Raw genomic sequence first — 17,798 nt, forward strand, 5'->3', positions numbered from 1 at the left:
CTACAAACATACACTTAAAAAGATAAATTGACAACTTTGCACTTGGTCAGGCTCATACTCAACACTTTCAGGGATTTCCTTCAAAATAATCTTCCAGGTAAAGAAAGAGCTTCCTGGTTTGATGCTTTCAAACATCCTCCTTATTGTCAATTAAATCTTGTTAGGTAACTAATCAATATGAAATATTTCCATGCTCCCTACTTATGGCTGCTTACACATTTTCAAAGGCCCATTACATGTTTTCTAGGTAACAGGTTTCAATACACATTTAAATGCAGTAAAGATCACAGATCCTTAAAATGTACACAGTTTATTACAGATTCAAAATTTAAATGCAACAGTGCAGAATTTCCAACCTAGGCAACCAAAATCTCAATAAAATCTTAGCCACACAATTTGCATGAAATAAACACACTTTCTGAAATAAAATTGAAAACTATAGAATGCTTATATGCTTCATAGTGCCTTCTATCAAAGTCTTAAAGTCCTCATAAACTAAGGACCAAAAGTCACTCTCAGGTAAAGGTCTAATAATTCCATTCTGCTTCAGCAGGAGATAGGAATAATTTCACAGCACACAGGTGTTTCAGGAACCATTTCTCCTCTTCTCCTCAGCCTTCACTAGAGTGCCTTTTAGTAAGATAGTTCTCTCCACAAGGTATACCACATATAATCTTTATTCCAAGCAGACTAACCTTCCTTCTTAAGAGGCCACTTTCTCTGAATCTGTAGGTTTAGAACAGCTTCTTTTATATATCAAAATCCAGGCACTTTAAGGAGTTGATCTTACTAGTGAATACAGCCGTGCAGCTGTGGTGACTATGACATTTTATTAAATCAACAATCCTCATTTAGACACCATTTTGCCAAGATCCAACAACACTATGTTACACTGTATACATCTATATGGATAGAAAAAGCTGCAAGCATATGTATCTAATATAAACATCTAAATATCTTGAAAAAGCCCGTCATGGTAACGGGTGAAAGTGCTTGATTTACTTTGGTTTCCATTTGGATTTATCTGTGTCCTGATTTTTATTGTCTGTTTGTGCATCTTCAAAGCTTTTTTGGTAAAATAATAAAAGAACTTTGGTTTTCAACTGAGGCGTATTTGTTCCAGTTAAGAAGAGTTTATTGGGCTTCAGTGCTTGTGCATATATCTTCCTTGCTTGGTGGGACTTAGTTCGTTTTTTCAGCATCTAATATAAACAGTTAAATACAGATATACATTCTTGATATATAATTTGATTTTTGAAATGTAAGTGCAAACATAAATACATATACATGCAAAATAAATAAATATATATATATATATATATATATATATATATATATACATATATATATATATATATATATATTTATGGGTCTACTTCATTTCACTGAAACTCAGTTGCCTGTGCACAATTCACCAAAAGCTCATTTCAATGAAAACTCATTTGACTGAAACTCAATCCTTTGATATTTATATATGGCATGTTCCCCACTGCAGTGTGATCCTGGAGTTAGTATATAAACTAAGGGGGGTGTTGTTTTAAATGTTTAAAACCATAGATATGGATACTTACAAGTCCAATGAATAACTATTTTCAGAAGGCAATATATAACCAAAGAATGTGGGGGCCTATGCCCCCCACACCCCGTAATGTGGGGGGCTGTGCACCCCACACCTCCCTTACTTTATATACTAACTCCAGGATTGCACTACAGTGGGGAACAGGCCATATATAGCTTTCAACAAAATGAGTTTCAGTCAAATGAGTTTTCAGTGAAATAAGCTTTCAGTGAATGGTGCGCAGGCAACTGAGTTTCAGTAAAATGAGCTTTCAGTGACATGAAGTAGACACACACACACACACACACACACACACACACACACACACACACACCCGAGACATGCACATAAACACACACACTCACATGTACACACAAATATTTTTTTAGATATACACATAGATAGATTAAATAGATATAGATATAGATATAGATATAGAGATCCCCTTCAGAAGCTCAGAGTTTCAAACTTCGAACTTCAAAAGGCAGTGACCATAAGATCGAAGTTTTGAAACTTTGAATGCTTTGAATGGAGATCACCCTACAGCATGGAATGGGATATTTACCATTTTCTTCACTGTAGTGCGACCTCGGAGTTGGTATATTTAATTAGCAGGGAGCGTGGGGTGTAGAAGGTCTTGGCCTCCTGCAAAAATGTAAAAAAAATTTTTTGTTTTTATTTTTTTTTATTTAGGTTTTCAAAGTTTCAAAACTTCTATATTATGGTCTCAGCCATGTAAAGTCTGAAGTTTTGAATCTTCAAGCTTCTGAAGTAGATCCATATATAGATATATACATATAATGTGCCAATGTTTGATGTCGAGAGACAAATTTCTGGTCAGATCACTCTCAATTCTTATAAATAGATCAGAAGAAACAAAATGTTCTAAATCACAGTAACATACCTATGAAGATGAGAAAAGGAAGCATGCTGTTTGCGTATAATTCAAATGAGACTAAAAACAAGGTAGTTATCAGGAAAATTCAATAAAAATTGCTTAGCAGTTCTCTCTGTTTCCTTCAATTTCAGCTCAATAACTTGATGTATACTGTTTCAGGTATGAACATTTTAATGAGAGATTGTGATATCTACCATAGCAGGGGAATGATATGATGGACAGGTTGCTGTGCCTTAGGGATAGTCAAATCAATGCTGTTTTGAAGTGTCAAAATGTAATCCTAGGAGGTCTGGATTTACATATGCTTGTATTCTGGGCTAATTAATTTGCTAACTTCTAAAGATAAGTTGTATGCAAGTATATGCTGAATCCTCCATATGTAGCCATGCATAGCGTTGACTACTGGACTAGAAATACATTGTAGCCAAACACACACACACACACACACACACACACACACACACACACACACACAAATGCATGCACACATACAGTGTTGTGTGGAAAGAAGTGGAAGCAACACATTTCAGATATTCTCATCTCTGATTTCAAAGTATGCACAGGCTCAACATTTTGTTTCTTAAACATCCACATTGTTCTCATCTGCACTGGCAATCTGGTTTCTTGCTTACAGGTTATTGTGGGTTTATAGTCAATAATTACATTTCTTTACACCGTGACTTTGCACTGTTTGAGAGGTTTGCAATATGGGATTTGGTTCTCTGCAGCTTCTGCTAGTAAGAGTAGATTAATTAAAATTTCTTCATACAGACCATCCATTCAGCAAATAAAAAGACAGCGCCATTAATGAAGTCTGTCTTTTGTACTGTAATTATTTTCTATATAAAATGTCATAGGTTTTATAGTAGCCTAAACCTTTGGTAATAAATGTTACAGAAGTCAAGCCGAAAAAAAAAAATATATATATATATATATATATCAACTGAAGTTGTGGCTGTCTCTCTACAGAGTACTTTTTAGAATTTCTGTGTAGCCATTGATAGCAGTGGGGGATAGTTTCACCTCATCACTGACATTCTATCTTGCCTTATATAAGTGGTACATTTTGAGTTATCTCTGCTTAATATCAGAGCTTTGGCCAGCTAACATCTACCTGAAATAAGCTGGAAGTATAAGTGAATTTAAGTACACTTTTATCTGCTCTTTTGAATATAGTACTTTATTTAATTTATTTGTGTTTTTCACTGAATATTAACTCAACTGAAGTTGTAGCTGTCTCTCTACAGTTATTTCCTCACCCACCCTCCCTGTTCTTGTTTTGGTGTTAATTTTGGTGTCTTTGAAATTGTCTGCCCCTCTTGGGGATTTGTATTTGGATACTCCTTCTGGGCCCATCTCATTTGCTCACTCAACTGAGTGCAGTGAGATCATATTCTGATTTCAGGCACTCCTATTGTGTACAAAGAGAGCATTTGGGAAGGACAACCCATGTAGCTTTTTAATCCTACTCTGTTCCCTCCCTCAAAAAAAAAAAAAAAAAAAAAAATATATATATATATATATATATATATATATATATGTGTGTTTTATTCAGCTGTTCTTACTGTAACTGTCTTAGCTGCTCTTTTGTGTGCTGTTATCTGTTCAGTCGCTCTTACTCTGCACTTATTACTGCTTGTTAGTAGCCTTCTAATTTATTGCCTTCTGCACTTGTTTTTTAGTCATTTGTTAATTTAATTGCATGTATTTGAACTGTATTTGCCATAGTGTTGCTACACACTCGGGTGTGCTGGCCTGCACTACAATTTGAATTGTAGTTACTGCTGTTTTAGCTGCTTTTCTGTAACAAAAAAAAAATCTAAGCTTGTTTCCTGCCTTTCCTGTAACTAGTCAAGTCCAGACACAGACTTGCTGTATCCAGGACTGTTGGTAAGCTTCTGAGACTCCCAAGACTTTCGGTGTTGAAGGGAAGCCTTGTAGCTTATCAGCGTGAGTGGTAAGCACTAGGTAGCCTATCTAACATGGGAAGACTGGGTTTTGGCCCTGAAATTGTAGTTCATTGACGATTTGGGCAGTTTTTCCATCTCTTTCTACTTTCTGGTTAAAAGCCTGTTTTGCGTTTGGTCCCCGCCTTTCCTATAACTAGTGTAGTCCAGGTACAGATTTGCTGTATCCAGGACTGTTAGTAAGCTTCTGAGCCCCCAAGCCCTTCTGTGTTGGAGAGACGCCTTCTAGCTTATCAGTTGGAATGGTAAGCACTAGGTAACCTGTCTACCACAGGAGGAGTGGTTTCTGGCCTAGAAATTATAGTTTATTGGTCGTTTGGGAAGCTTTTCCATCTCTTTCAACCTTCTGATTTAAAAGACTGTGTTTGCGCTTGTTTCCTGCCTTTCCTGCTGCTAGTCTAGTCCAGGTACAGATTTGCTGTATTCAGGATTCTTTGTAAGCTTCTGAGCCCCCCAAGCCTTTCTGTGTTGGAGGGAAGCCTTCTAGTTTATCAGTGGGAGTGGTAAGCACTAGGTAGCCTATCCTCCACAGGAAGAGTGAGTTTTGGCCCAGAAATTTTAGTTTATTTTGGCCGTTTGGGCAGTTTTCCATCTCTTTCAACTTGCTGGCTTGAAAGCCTATGTTTGTACTTGTTCCCCGCCTTTACTGCTCTAGCTAGGCATACTAGTAGTCTAGTCCAGGTACAGATTTGCTGTATCCAGGACTATTTGTAAGCTTCTGAACCCCCCAAGCCTTTCTGTGTTGGAGGGAAGCCTTCTAGCTTATCAGTGGGAGTGGTAAGCATTAGATAGCCTGTCTACCACAAGAGGAGTGGTTCCTGGCCCAGAAATTGTAGCTATTGGCTGTTTGGGCATTTTTTTCTAACTCTTTCAACAAAAATATAACAAACAGTCCTGGATAAGGAGCCACCTTCCGAAACAAATTATTGTAGAACAAAACAGATGATGCTCTCTGCAGCTGATAAAAAATTCTTTATTTACTGCAGTAGTAAGTGCTTTTGCGTTATTACAAACGCTTCATCAGACTTATAAAACAGATATTTGCACAAGCTTCTTTTAAAACACTCATCAATCAAAAACAACCAATCAAAATACTGATGTGAAGCAAGTAGTGTTTATACACATGTAGACGCAGGTAAGGTTTTTAATTTTGATTTAATTTTGATTTCTGTGCTGATTGATTTGATTTCTATGCTGATTGTAAATCTAGGAACTTAGTATATCTGGCAGTATGTCAGATATGCTTTTGTTTCTATGTAGGTAAGACAAATAGACGTTTTGGCGAACGAGTAAGAGAGCATATCTATGCCATTAATAAAGAAGACAAACATAATGCTCTAGCTAGGCATACTTTAAATGTAGGCACCTCACATTATTTTAGATTTAATGTAATACAGCTAGTAAAGAGGATGAATAGGTTAGGTAACATAAAAAATTATACTGAAGAATGTGAAAATCGTTGGATCATGAGATTGCAAGCATATAAAGGAAAAGGACTTAATGAAAACATTACTTTAAAACCTTTTTTAGGAGCACGTCCTTATAAGCATTAATTTGATATAGTAGTTTTATTTATTGTTAATTGGGTTTTTGAAATGTTGTTTTTTTAAATATATATATATATATATATATATATATATATATATATATATATATATATTTTTTTTTTTTTTTATATAATGTTTTTTTAAATATTTTGTTATGAGGTACTTCTTTTTAGGTATGTGTGCCCAATAGTGAGTATGCTCTTATTTTGAAAGTGGTGAAACTAATTGCTTCACATCAGTATTTTGATTGGTTGTTTTTGATTGAGGAGTGTTTCAAAAGAAGCTTGTGCAAATATCTGTTTTATAAGTCTGATGAAGCGTTTGTAATAATGCGAAAGTGCTTACTACTGCAGTAAATAAAGGATTTTTAATCAGCTGTGGAGAGCATCATCTGTTTTGTTCTATCTCTTTCAACGTTTGGGTTTAAAAGCCACACTTGCGCTTGTTTCCCACCTTTCCTCGAAATAGCCTAGTCCGGATACAGAGTTGCTGTATCCAGGACTGTTTGTAAGCTTCTGAGCCCTGCAAGCCTTTCTGTGTTGTAGGAAAGCCTTCTAGCTTATCAGTGGGAGTGGTAAACACTAGGTAGCCTGTCTACCACGAGAGGAGAGGTTCTTGGCCCAGAAATTGTAGTTTGTTGACCATTTGGACAGTTTGTCCATCTCTTTCAACTTTCTGGTTTAAAAGACCACATCTGCACTTGTTTCCCATCTTTCCTGTAACTAACCTACTGTGTAGCACTAGAAAGCCTTAAACTGATACAAGCCTTCTGGCTTAGAAGAGAGACTTTGGAGTGATTAAGTATCAGTTTTCTGTACTTTCTTGCTGTACTTAACTGTTTTCCGCATAAATGCAGATTTTCCAGCATTTATTGTGATTTAAAAGCTTGTTTTTTTTCACATATTGTGCTTATTTGACTACCTGCACTTTTAAAAAGTTGTTTTTTGTTTAAATAATTTGTTTAACTGTTGTAGGCTACACACTAAAGTGTGATAGCCTTTTCTGATCATTTGTAGTCATTTAAAGCTGTTTTAAGTGTATTTTTTTACTGTTTTTGCCTTATCTTTTCAAAAAAACAAAACAAAAAAAAAGATTCCTTGTTTCCCGCCTTTCTAAGCTAGTATAGTCCAGTTTTCAGGCTAGTGCTGAATTCAGGGCTGTAATACTAGTTTCTGAGTTGCCCCTACCTTACTTGGATAGAAGGAAGTTTCTCTGTTCACCTATGAGAGAGGGGAGCTTTGAGCAACCTATCTGTCCCTGGAGGAGTGGTTCCCATCCAGACGTTAGTAGTTTATTGGCCATTTTGGGCTAATTTCTATCTCGTTCATTTCCCTACTATAAAAACCACATTTGCATGGTTTTGCACACTGGGCAGTGCCGGTTAGCTACAGTTAAATTATTCCTGGCTCCACTAAGTTTCCTCTTCAGTTTTTCCCTTGAAACTAGTCTAACTCTCAACCTAAGCACTTAAAAAGCATCTTACAGCCCAGCACTTGCTCAGAACTAATAGCAAGCACTAATATACCCTGACACTGATTGCCCAGCAGGGCAAGGCTCTTTATTCACCCCTCACCACCCAAGTGACTAAGCAGCTCACCCTACTATTCAGGCATAACCAAAGGGAAACTTCAGATGCACTCTCCAGTCCAGCTGGTGAATCTGGGTATCATGAGGCAATGTTACAACTGCCTCAAGTACACAGACAACCCTCTCCTCCTACCAAAAAACACTAACATATGCAAGAGATGCAATTATACAGCCAAACTGGAAGCTAAGCTGTCTCCACCCAAGACTGGAACAGACAGTCAAGAGGAGAAGGTTAACACTTGCACCACAACTCCAGCCACACACAGACCTACTAAAACAGCATTGGCAAAAAATACACATAAATACACAAAATCATATTCAGAGGCTCTAAAAAAAAATTTCCAAAAGCATGAGTGACCTCCAAAGCAGACACCCAAACAACCTGCACTTCCCGTCACAAACCAGACAACACATAAAACACAAAATAAGTGTGCTGCACAATCACAGCCCTTAAGGCGAAATAACATACCGAACACTCTAGTAATAGGTGACTCTATAGTCAGGCACACTGACATCCCACTCACTAGGCTAGACAAGCAGAAGGTTACTATTAGCTGCCTGTCGGGAGCCAGAATCCGCCACATAATACAAGCACTCAGGTCACTCCAGAACAAGTACAAATATGACTCTGTCATTGTTCATGTTGGTGTTAATAACCTGAGATGTACCACCCTGGACTACATGAAAAGAGACATGGAAAAGCTCTCTGATCATGTAGCCCAGGCTTGTATGACCGTGACCTTGCGTATCATCCTGACCTTACCAAAAATGATCCCTCAGTATAAAGAAAAAAATTAACAATTTCAACAATTGGCTAAGCTTCTGGTGTCATTCAAAGGGGATTCAGTGTCTGTCAGCCTGGGACAACATGCTCGACAAGCCGCATTGCTTCGCAAGAGATGGCTTGCACCTGTCACCCCTAGGCTTTCAAATACTGGCCAAGGCACTATGGGGGCACCATAGTGCATTTTTTAGGCAAGGCTCAAAAGTCAAACCCACCTCCTTAAACAGCACAATTAACAAAAACCTGAGGGTTATGCTAAGCAACTCCAGGAGTTTAAATCTCAAAATGCACGCGGTCGAAACACTCCTCAGTGTGGAGAACATTGACATCTATGCAGTAACTGAAACCTGGTTCAAGGCTCCAGAGAGCACACCAGCACTACAGGGCTACAACTCATATCACACGTTTCGGCCACAGAACACGGACCAAAACACAAAAGGGGGAGTGCATCCATATTCATCCAGGATATCTACACCTCCAGGTTAGTGGCACAGTATGATACCTCTGAGATCATCCATGTGCAACTAACATCGGGCAAATCTGCAATGCAAATTGTGGTCTGCTACAGATCACCCTCTATGACCCATGACCACCACTCCACTTTTCTGGAGAAACTGGAAAACATGAAGGTCCTACCGAACACCCTGCTATTGGTCGATTTCAATTACCCTATGATTCACTTGGAAAACTACTCTAGTACAAATTCCCAGGCCCAGCGCTTCCTGGAATTCATCAACTCAAACACCCTGGATCAGCTGGTAAACTCCCCTACCAGAGGTGAAAACATATTGGACCTGGTCATCACCAACATGGGCGACAGGTGTTCCACACTGGAGGTCAACCCGTCACTGGTTAGATCAGACGATAAACTAGTCACTCTGGATATCCACACCCCACCACCACCCTCAACTAAGGAAACACAGTAAAAAACTTTTCTAAAGCAAACTTCACCTTACTTAAGACAGAGGTGGTAAGTTTCACAGTCCCAACGCTGAAGGATAACGCTGCCCAAGATGCAGAAACCTTTACAAATGCACTCTATGAGCACCTACAAGGATGCATGGATCGTGCCATCCCTAGAAAAAACAAGACTCACTCCTCTAAGAGAAGGAAACCAGTTTGGTGGACCCCTGCAATAAACAGGCTAAACAATAGAAGGAGGAAACTAGTTCAGAAAAAAAGCAAATCCCAAGAAGGAAAGACATCCCAGAAGGAAAGACATCCCAGATCAGTATCAGTAAGAAACTAAGGTCCCTCATGAAATCATCCAAGGTAAACTTTGAAAGAAAAATAGCCAAGGATTCAAAAGATAACCACAAAGCCTTCTTTAGTTATGTTAAGAATCTAAGTGGCAACTCGCAGATATGCACTGAACTAGTGCAAAATAGCACAAAATATACTGAACCTACTGATATTGCCAACATCCTGGCAGATAGATTCAGTACAAACTTCACCCCCCCAAACCTCCAAAAGGGCCCACAACAATACCGGAAAAGTGTAACGTCCCGAAAATCACAGATGCACAGGTGAAAACAGCCCTTTCAAAAGCCAAAAACACAGTGTCAATGGGACCAGATGGTGTCCCAGGCTGCGTCTTGCACGAACTACAGAATGAACTAACCCCCCATCTAAACACGCTGTTCAACCTCAGCCTCTCCACAGGCTACATGCCCATAAATGGTGCACAGCAACAGTTATTCCTCTCCACAAAGGAGGGGCCACAACTGACCCTGGTAACTATCGCTCATAAGCCTGACTAGCCTGGTCTGCAAGGCTATGGAGCGCATCATCATGGAACTCATTAACAAAGACATTGGGAACCTCCAAACACTTGACCCAACCCAGTTCAGCTTTGTTAAGGGCAGATCATGCCTACTAAACCTGGTTGACTTCTTCGAGACAGTCATCAAAGCCATAGATGAGGGAAAGGTGGTTCACACAGCCTACCTTGACCTCACCAAGGCTTTTGACACCATTCCCCACTCGGATATTACAGAAAAACTCACCAGCCTGAACATAAACCCCTACATCATGAGATGGGTTGCCAATTGGCTTACAGACAGAACTCACATGGTAAGAATAGTGGGTTCCAGGTCCCACTTGAAACCAGTCACAAATGGTGTCCCACAAGGCTCGGTCCAGGTAACACAGGAGGACTATGGCTAACCAAGTTTGCCGATGACTGCAAACTGGGAGACAAAATTGACTCTCCGGCTGACACGGACATCCTCCAAAAGGGCCTTACTGAGACAGACACCTGGTGTCAAAGTCATGGCCTCAAGCTAAATGCCAAAAAATATATAGTCATCCCGTTTGGGAAAAACAAAACACCCACAAATTATCACATAGGTGGTAGCCCCTTAATACAGAAGAGGTAATAAGAGCTCTGGGGACCCAAGTAGATAGTAATCTCTCCTTTGACAATCATATTGCCAAAGTAGTTAGGAAATCCTTCTATGTGGCCCATCTAATTACTAAAAGGTTCGCATCTAGAAATAAAGAGGTTATAGTGCCCCTCTGCTCATCACTCATTAGACCCATCATAGAGTACAATGCCCCATTGGGCTGTACCTCACAAGACATTTCCAACAGCTGGAAAGACCACAAAAGTACCTCACCAAGAGGATTACTGGTCTCAAACATATGTCCTATGCAGCTTGACTGAAAAAACTCCGGCTGTACTCAGTGAAATATTGCTTACTCAGAGGTGATCTCTGCCTGACTTACAAAGCCATGTCTAACTCAGAATTGATGGACATGCTCCACCTAAAGAAATCCAAGTCACTACGAGCCACACGCTCTAATGAGCTAAACCTCGCCAACAATAAATAGAACATGCTGGAAGGATAGATTCCTGTCACAGAGACTCCTCATGCTTTGGAACAAAATTCCAAATTACATCAGGCAGAGCCCCTCACTAACAGAAAATACACCCCTGGAATCACTTCATTGGCTCTACTTGACAGAGGATCAGTTAATTAATCAATTTGGGCGGCGAAAGTCGACACACTCTGGCTAGGCTTATAAATGCCCTCGGGCAGATAGCCTAGTACCTACCTATGAACCTATGAACCTATAAGATATATATATATATATATATAGAGAGAGAGAGAGAGAGAGAGATTGTAATAGTTTAATTTAATAATCCAAGGCTGTGAAACATGTTACAGCTTCATGGGTATGTCTAGAATACCATTGTAATGTGATTGGTCATCTGACAAGATCTGTTTAACTAAGAACTTTTTAGTTTCCTCAGCAGAACAGTTCATGCACAAAGTGTACTGTGTAATCACTGGCCTTTTATGCGTATATAAGGAACTGCCTTTTCAAAAAATGCATATTATTACATGCAATCTATCTAAAATTATTATTACTGGAAATGAAGCCCCCCCCCTTCTCTGGATAGTGTGATCTCACCAAAGCAACTGAGCAGTGATATTTCCAGGTAGGAGCATTCAGTGACTGATACAACTGTTGTAGACAATGTGAGCATGTTATGAGCTGAGCACAAATGGTATATGTAGCAAACTAAATCAAGAATGACACATTGCTAATTGATTAGCATGATGACTGATTTTGTTCTGATATGGGGCACACATCTCATCTGTGCCACCAGAAAAAATAAATGTTTATGATTCAGAGAAATTTGCTGCTCTTAACTGGCCAAGGAGTGTGCCATGTCTGATTCTAGGAGTAGCACCTCCAGTATGTGTAACTCAAGTAAATATTAGCTAGATTAGTAAAGCCTCAGTGATAAAATCCACCTTTGCCAGTAAAGATATTTTGAAAACATTCTACGCCATTCATTTCAATGTGGGACCATTCCAAAACAAAGTAACTTGAAAAAAAATATTGCTGTCATTTCAGTGTTTGTTATCCAGAAACTGAAGACCAAGGGTATAGCTAACAAAAAGTCTGTTATTAGATGTAACAAATTCAGTAACAATTTAATTTTCAATTCAAGATGTAAAAATGACGGAATAAAGAACTATTGTTTTGTATTTCTGAGTCACCTCAAAACTGTATTATTTATTCATTCAAAATGTATCTATTTATTTATCTATCTCTTAATTTAGTCATCTAGTCATTCATTGTGCTTTGATGATTGGACAATGCCAAACTGACCATCAAAGCTGCTATTTTTCATGGTTGACTGAATGTTGTGGAACAGGATGTCAACTCACTCTGCCAGTGACCTGGGTTCAAGCAGCACTCTGGTCATTAGCTGTCCAGTATAGGGGGTAAAGCTGCAGCCAGTGATTTACTTATTTTTCCTAATGGCAGATTGCTACATCTATTGCTATATCAGTGACTCTTACAAAGTGTGATATGGCACATGGTGTCAGCATCTGCAATGAAGTCCCCATGAATAATATATGAATGAAAATTCTCATCTAACTAATGTGCATTTAAATAAGCACTGGATACTTGGGACTGGGGGTCTGAGACTGCAGGAAAGAGACCTGAAGATTGTAGGAATCATTTTTATAATAAGCTATTCATCACAGTAAGGATGTATGTTCCTATTCATTAAATTATGTGGGATTAATACTGAACTCCCCCAGTGGTGGTGAAGAAAATTATTGTCTGTCTACAAGAAAAAAAAAAACAATCTGATTATAGCTGAAGAATAATCTTAGCTACAAATTGACATCCTTAGATACAAATGTGAAAGCACAGAAAAAGATATGAACTAAATTTATATTAGGCAACAAATAATAATTTTTATAAGCATGTCAGATCTTATCAATTAGGTCAGAAAAAAAACATACCACTTAAGATGGAAAATAACTTGATAACAGACCATCACAAAATTACATAAATATTTGCAAACTAGTTTGTCGGACAAAATACTTTGGTCTCAAGCAATATTCTTCCTAGAGAATATCCCGCTGTTGTTGGGGAGTGCATCACTAAATCTTTAAGTAACTGTAATTTGTATTTCCTAACCAAAATCAAAGATCATTTTTGACCCATTTGATGTAAAAGACTATAGAGCATAGGCTTGTAACCTTGGTTTGGAAATTTGCTAATACTAGACCACTGTAAAAAGTGGGTGATGCCAGTTACCAGGAAAATTATGGCTCTGTAATTTTGGCCTGCATACTAGTCAAATGCTTTCTTATAAAATATATGAATCAACATGGATTCATGTAGAGGAGATTGTGGACAACAACTTGATTCAGTTCTGTATTAATGAAGTACATGTGGTGGATACAGGTTGACCAGCAGACATTATCTTTTTAAGACTTTGCTAAGACATTACATCTGTCCATCATTCAACTATTTTAACCATGCTAACTGAATGGAATATAGTTAATTGCAGCATGGAGTGACTGAAGAGTACAGAATCTAGCATTAAAATTAGAGAAGCATTGTCGAGATACTTCACTGTTATGACATGAGTAACCTAGGGTTCAGTCTTGGGTATGTTTTTATTTAATACCTTTATGTCTACTGTGCCAACCACACAAAAGATCTGTGTGTCTAAATTTGCTGATAATGCCAAAATAACTGGTCTAGCACCCATCAATACTGAATAAAAGTTTTGCAAGCTTATTTAGACAAACTACACTGTTCATCAAAGAGCCACCAAGCACAAAGTAATGCATCTTAGACATCTAAACAACTAAGTGCTCTGAATAATATAAACAGTTCATAAATTTTGAAACTGATGTAAATAATAAACTAGCATTTGACATGCATGCATATTCTGCAAGGCATAATATATATATTCTTCCACTCAGTTTGGTTAGAACAGTATGTGAATATGGCAATAGGTTTTGTACTTTTGGCTCTATTGCTGTAATAAGTTTGAAAATATTCAGAAATATTATGCAAAACAAATTTCATGCTTTAGGGGGGTTAGAATATGAAGGAAGAATGAAGAACTCATTGTTATACCCATTTTATTACCCTTTGTTTAGAAGTGACCTAATTTGAGCATATAAATGTTCTCAAAACACCATTTTACAAGCCATTATTGGTATTATTGGCTCTTTTCATAATGTTAACACAAAAACAATCAAATGATATCTGTCACACATAGGTGTTGTTGAAGTAAGACAAAATGCATCTCTTAGAATAAGGTTGCCAGGACATGGAATTTTGGTACCCCTTTACATTAAAAAGTCGTTCTCTCTGAACATCTTTCAAAGCCAGACTGATGCCTTATCTTACAAAGTTTATATAACATATTCGTACAGAATAGTCCTTACTGTTATCTCATTTTAGTTGCTGAGCTTTCCAAATAACAATGCATACATTATGACTACATACTACACTACATAAACATGTGGCAGAATAAGAATAAATGCATACATTGGGACATTAGAAGACAGAGCACAGAGCATATATACAGATATACAGTAGATAATGGAAACAATGTTATATATTGAACCATAGCTAAGTATCAAGTCATAGTCTATTGAAACTAATTATACTAAAAAACAAAAATATTGATATCACATATCATATAATACAACATTTCAGAAATAGTATTTCACAGGGAAACAGGCCCTTCCACACTCTTTAGCCTCACTTTTCTAAATTAACTAGCTCTTTAAATTGTCTGGATAAAGGTAAGTTTACAAAAAGTGTTTTTTAAAGGAAAAGTACTGGCTAAGTTGATATTAGCAAGGTGGGCATGGGCGTTTTCCACAACACTCTGGTGTCCCCAGTTTTAATACTCTTCTTTTCTGCCACAGATTTATCAGGAATAGCTCTTTCTGATAGTATGGCTGCATGTTTACTAATACAGGTTTTTGCTTCTCTTTCATGGACAGATTTGGAGCATACACATGATGTGCCCTTTTGGTTAGCATGTCTTGCTGTGGAATACCAGCTCATTTGCTTATTTGTACTTTCATAAAATTATTTCTCTCTGTTCCTTCCAGTTTATATGATATAACAGAAAATGTATGTTTCCTCTGCATGCTGTCTTCTAACTCTACAATTTTCTGAAACAGTTCTTCTTGAGAAGCATCATATTCAGCTAGTCTTTCCCCCATATCAGCTTCTTATTTCTGCAGTTTTAAAAGCTCATCTGAATAGCTACATAAAACTTCCATTCTTTTCAAGCTCTGTCATGTGAATTTATGTATTCATCTGGTCTGTCAGTTAATTTACACACCTCTGAATGTATTTTATGCATCTGTTCCTCTGTACTACCGGAAGCCTTCTCCTCTACTAAGGATGGTTGTGACCTGAATTGTTTTTGCAAAACAACAGAAAGGCTCTTTTCAAACAGATTGCTTTACTTCTCCTTTTATGGTTGATTTCCTCTTACTTTCTGCAGACTTCTTTGTTGTCCTCCAGCTAGTGTAATGCCTCACCAAGCATTATATGGTATTCTCACATTTCTGAAATTGCAGTGACTGACTGAAATTGCCATTCTAAGCTATCTTTTAAGACACTGATGTTGCCATCATCTGACTTCAGTTTTTACATCATGAATGTAGCATTTTCTCTACCTACAGCTGATTTCTCTAAAGGTGTTGTTTATATGGTTAGACAGCAGATGGGCTATTTTAGTAATAAATAGTGTTTTAACATTTGTTTATAAGGACCCCCTGTGGCTGTCTGACATTTTGATTCTCCAAAAGCACAGTTCATGTTTTTCGGTCTTGGAGATAAGTGCAGATTTTGGGACAGTAGGAACCACAGACTGAATGATGAAACATTCTGGAGAAAAAACTTCACATAAGCTGTACACAAGACTTATAAAGTATCTAAAGAACATGTCTTCCATCTCAGGCAGATAAGTATGACTTGCACTCTTATGGCCTTACATATGGCTCTGTTGATTAATGCAAGGTCAGTCCTCAAGAAGCTTAACATGGTTTTGAGCTTATTGAGTGATAATGATGTAATTTCTGTGATGGAGATCTGCCATGAACAGCACAATGGCTTACATTTAGGCACTGCTCTATTTTTCTTCTTCAACATTATTTTTGTTCTACATGGCACTATCAGTGGTGAGTTTGCCATATTCCTATTAGATCATGGTATGATATGGTTCAGGCTCTTAGCGGATCTAATATCTTCCCTAAATACATCATCAGGGCAGGAGCAAGTAGCAGACAGTTTCCTAAGTAGCGAGTTCTCTATAAATGGAGTATAGTTTGTAACAATTATGAACTCCTAGAAAAACACTAAATATTTATAGTATCTAGTATCTAGCTTAATTTTTAATTTCACAGTGAGCAGACTAAACAAAGATTAATGAACTGCTGTTTTCATCTAGTGGAATATCAGATTTCTGCCCAGAAAGAATGATGTTGATTGGAAAAGGAGTAGTTCTTGTCCAGCTAGAATTTGTCCCTCCCACAAATATCTCCATAGCAGCTAAAAGGTTTTATCTACAAATTTCTGCAAACAACACATAGAAATGCATCAATTTTGCTTCAAAAAGAGTGCATCACAGTTCCTTACTTTCCAAGGGCATATTGTTACCCATTAAGCAAAAACATGCTACTTGTTGGATCTCTTAGTATCTACACCACTCAGTCAAGATTCTTTCCCATTCTTTGATAGTTTCCTTACCATTAAAATCTTCATTTCTAATCTCAGATCTATTCTCCCTATAGAACCCTCCATACAACCACCTCAATTGACTCCAGTGCATGGCCACAGTTTTTAGTACTAGCCCCATAACTTTCTTCTAACCTTAAAGAAACCAGTCCATACCACAATGCAAAAATTACCTTCTTAAAGATACCAGTAGCTTAATTTTCATTATTTTAAAATAGTATGCATAATAAATACACAAACTAAATGCCTCATGGATCACAGAATAGTCATATCCTCAGCATAGCAATATTTCACTTCCTCCTTTTCACTACACTTTCTTTTCATCCTTTTATTCCTCAACTGCTTTCCAAACCACAATGCACATTTTATAAAGGCAAATGTAAATTTTTATATTTTGTAAACAAATCATTTTTACTGTGATCACTTATGACTATCTTACCACAGCAAACATTGCTGCATTATAAATATTTTATTAATTGTTTTGTGGTAGCCTCTCAATATAAAACTTATCTTTGTTTTTACTCTATATGAGCTGAACCTTAAAACAAACTATAAAATGTCTATACATTTATATATACAAGTATATGTACATGTATAACTTCTGGAAGAATTAATGGAATTTCTTATCTGCTTAGTTGTGGGTTATCCTAAGCAGTTGTTTCTGGGTTACTTCAACATCAGGGTCAGCAATCTCTCTGTTTAAGTTAACCCCCCCCCCCACAATTTGGTCACCTGAGCTGCTCCAAATTAAGGATTTATGAAATGTTTCAAACATTGACTGATCACTCTATTGGATCAGCTCCCTCAGCAGTGCATTGCAGAGCATCATGAACAACAAGTGGTGACCTGTAATAAATCCACAGCTGGTTAAATTGAGCATCTTAGTCCACTTCATACAAGATCAGTTGGGTCTTATCAACACTAG

This window comes from Protopterus annectens, chromosome 8.part0 (assembly GCF_019279795.1).
Source record: "Protopterus annectens isolate FY-2018-M chromosome 8.part0, PAN1.0, whole genome shotgun sequence".
Lineage (NCBI taxonomy): Eukaryota > Metazoa > Chordata > Ceratodontiformes > Protopteridae > Protopterus > Protopterus annectens.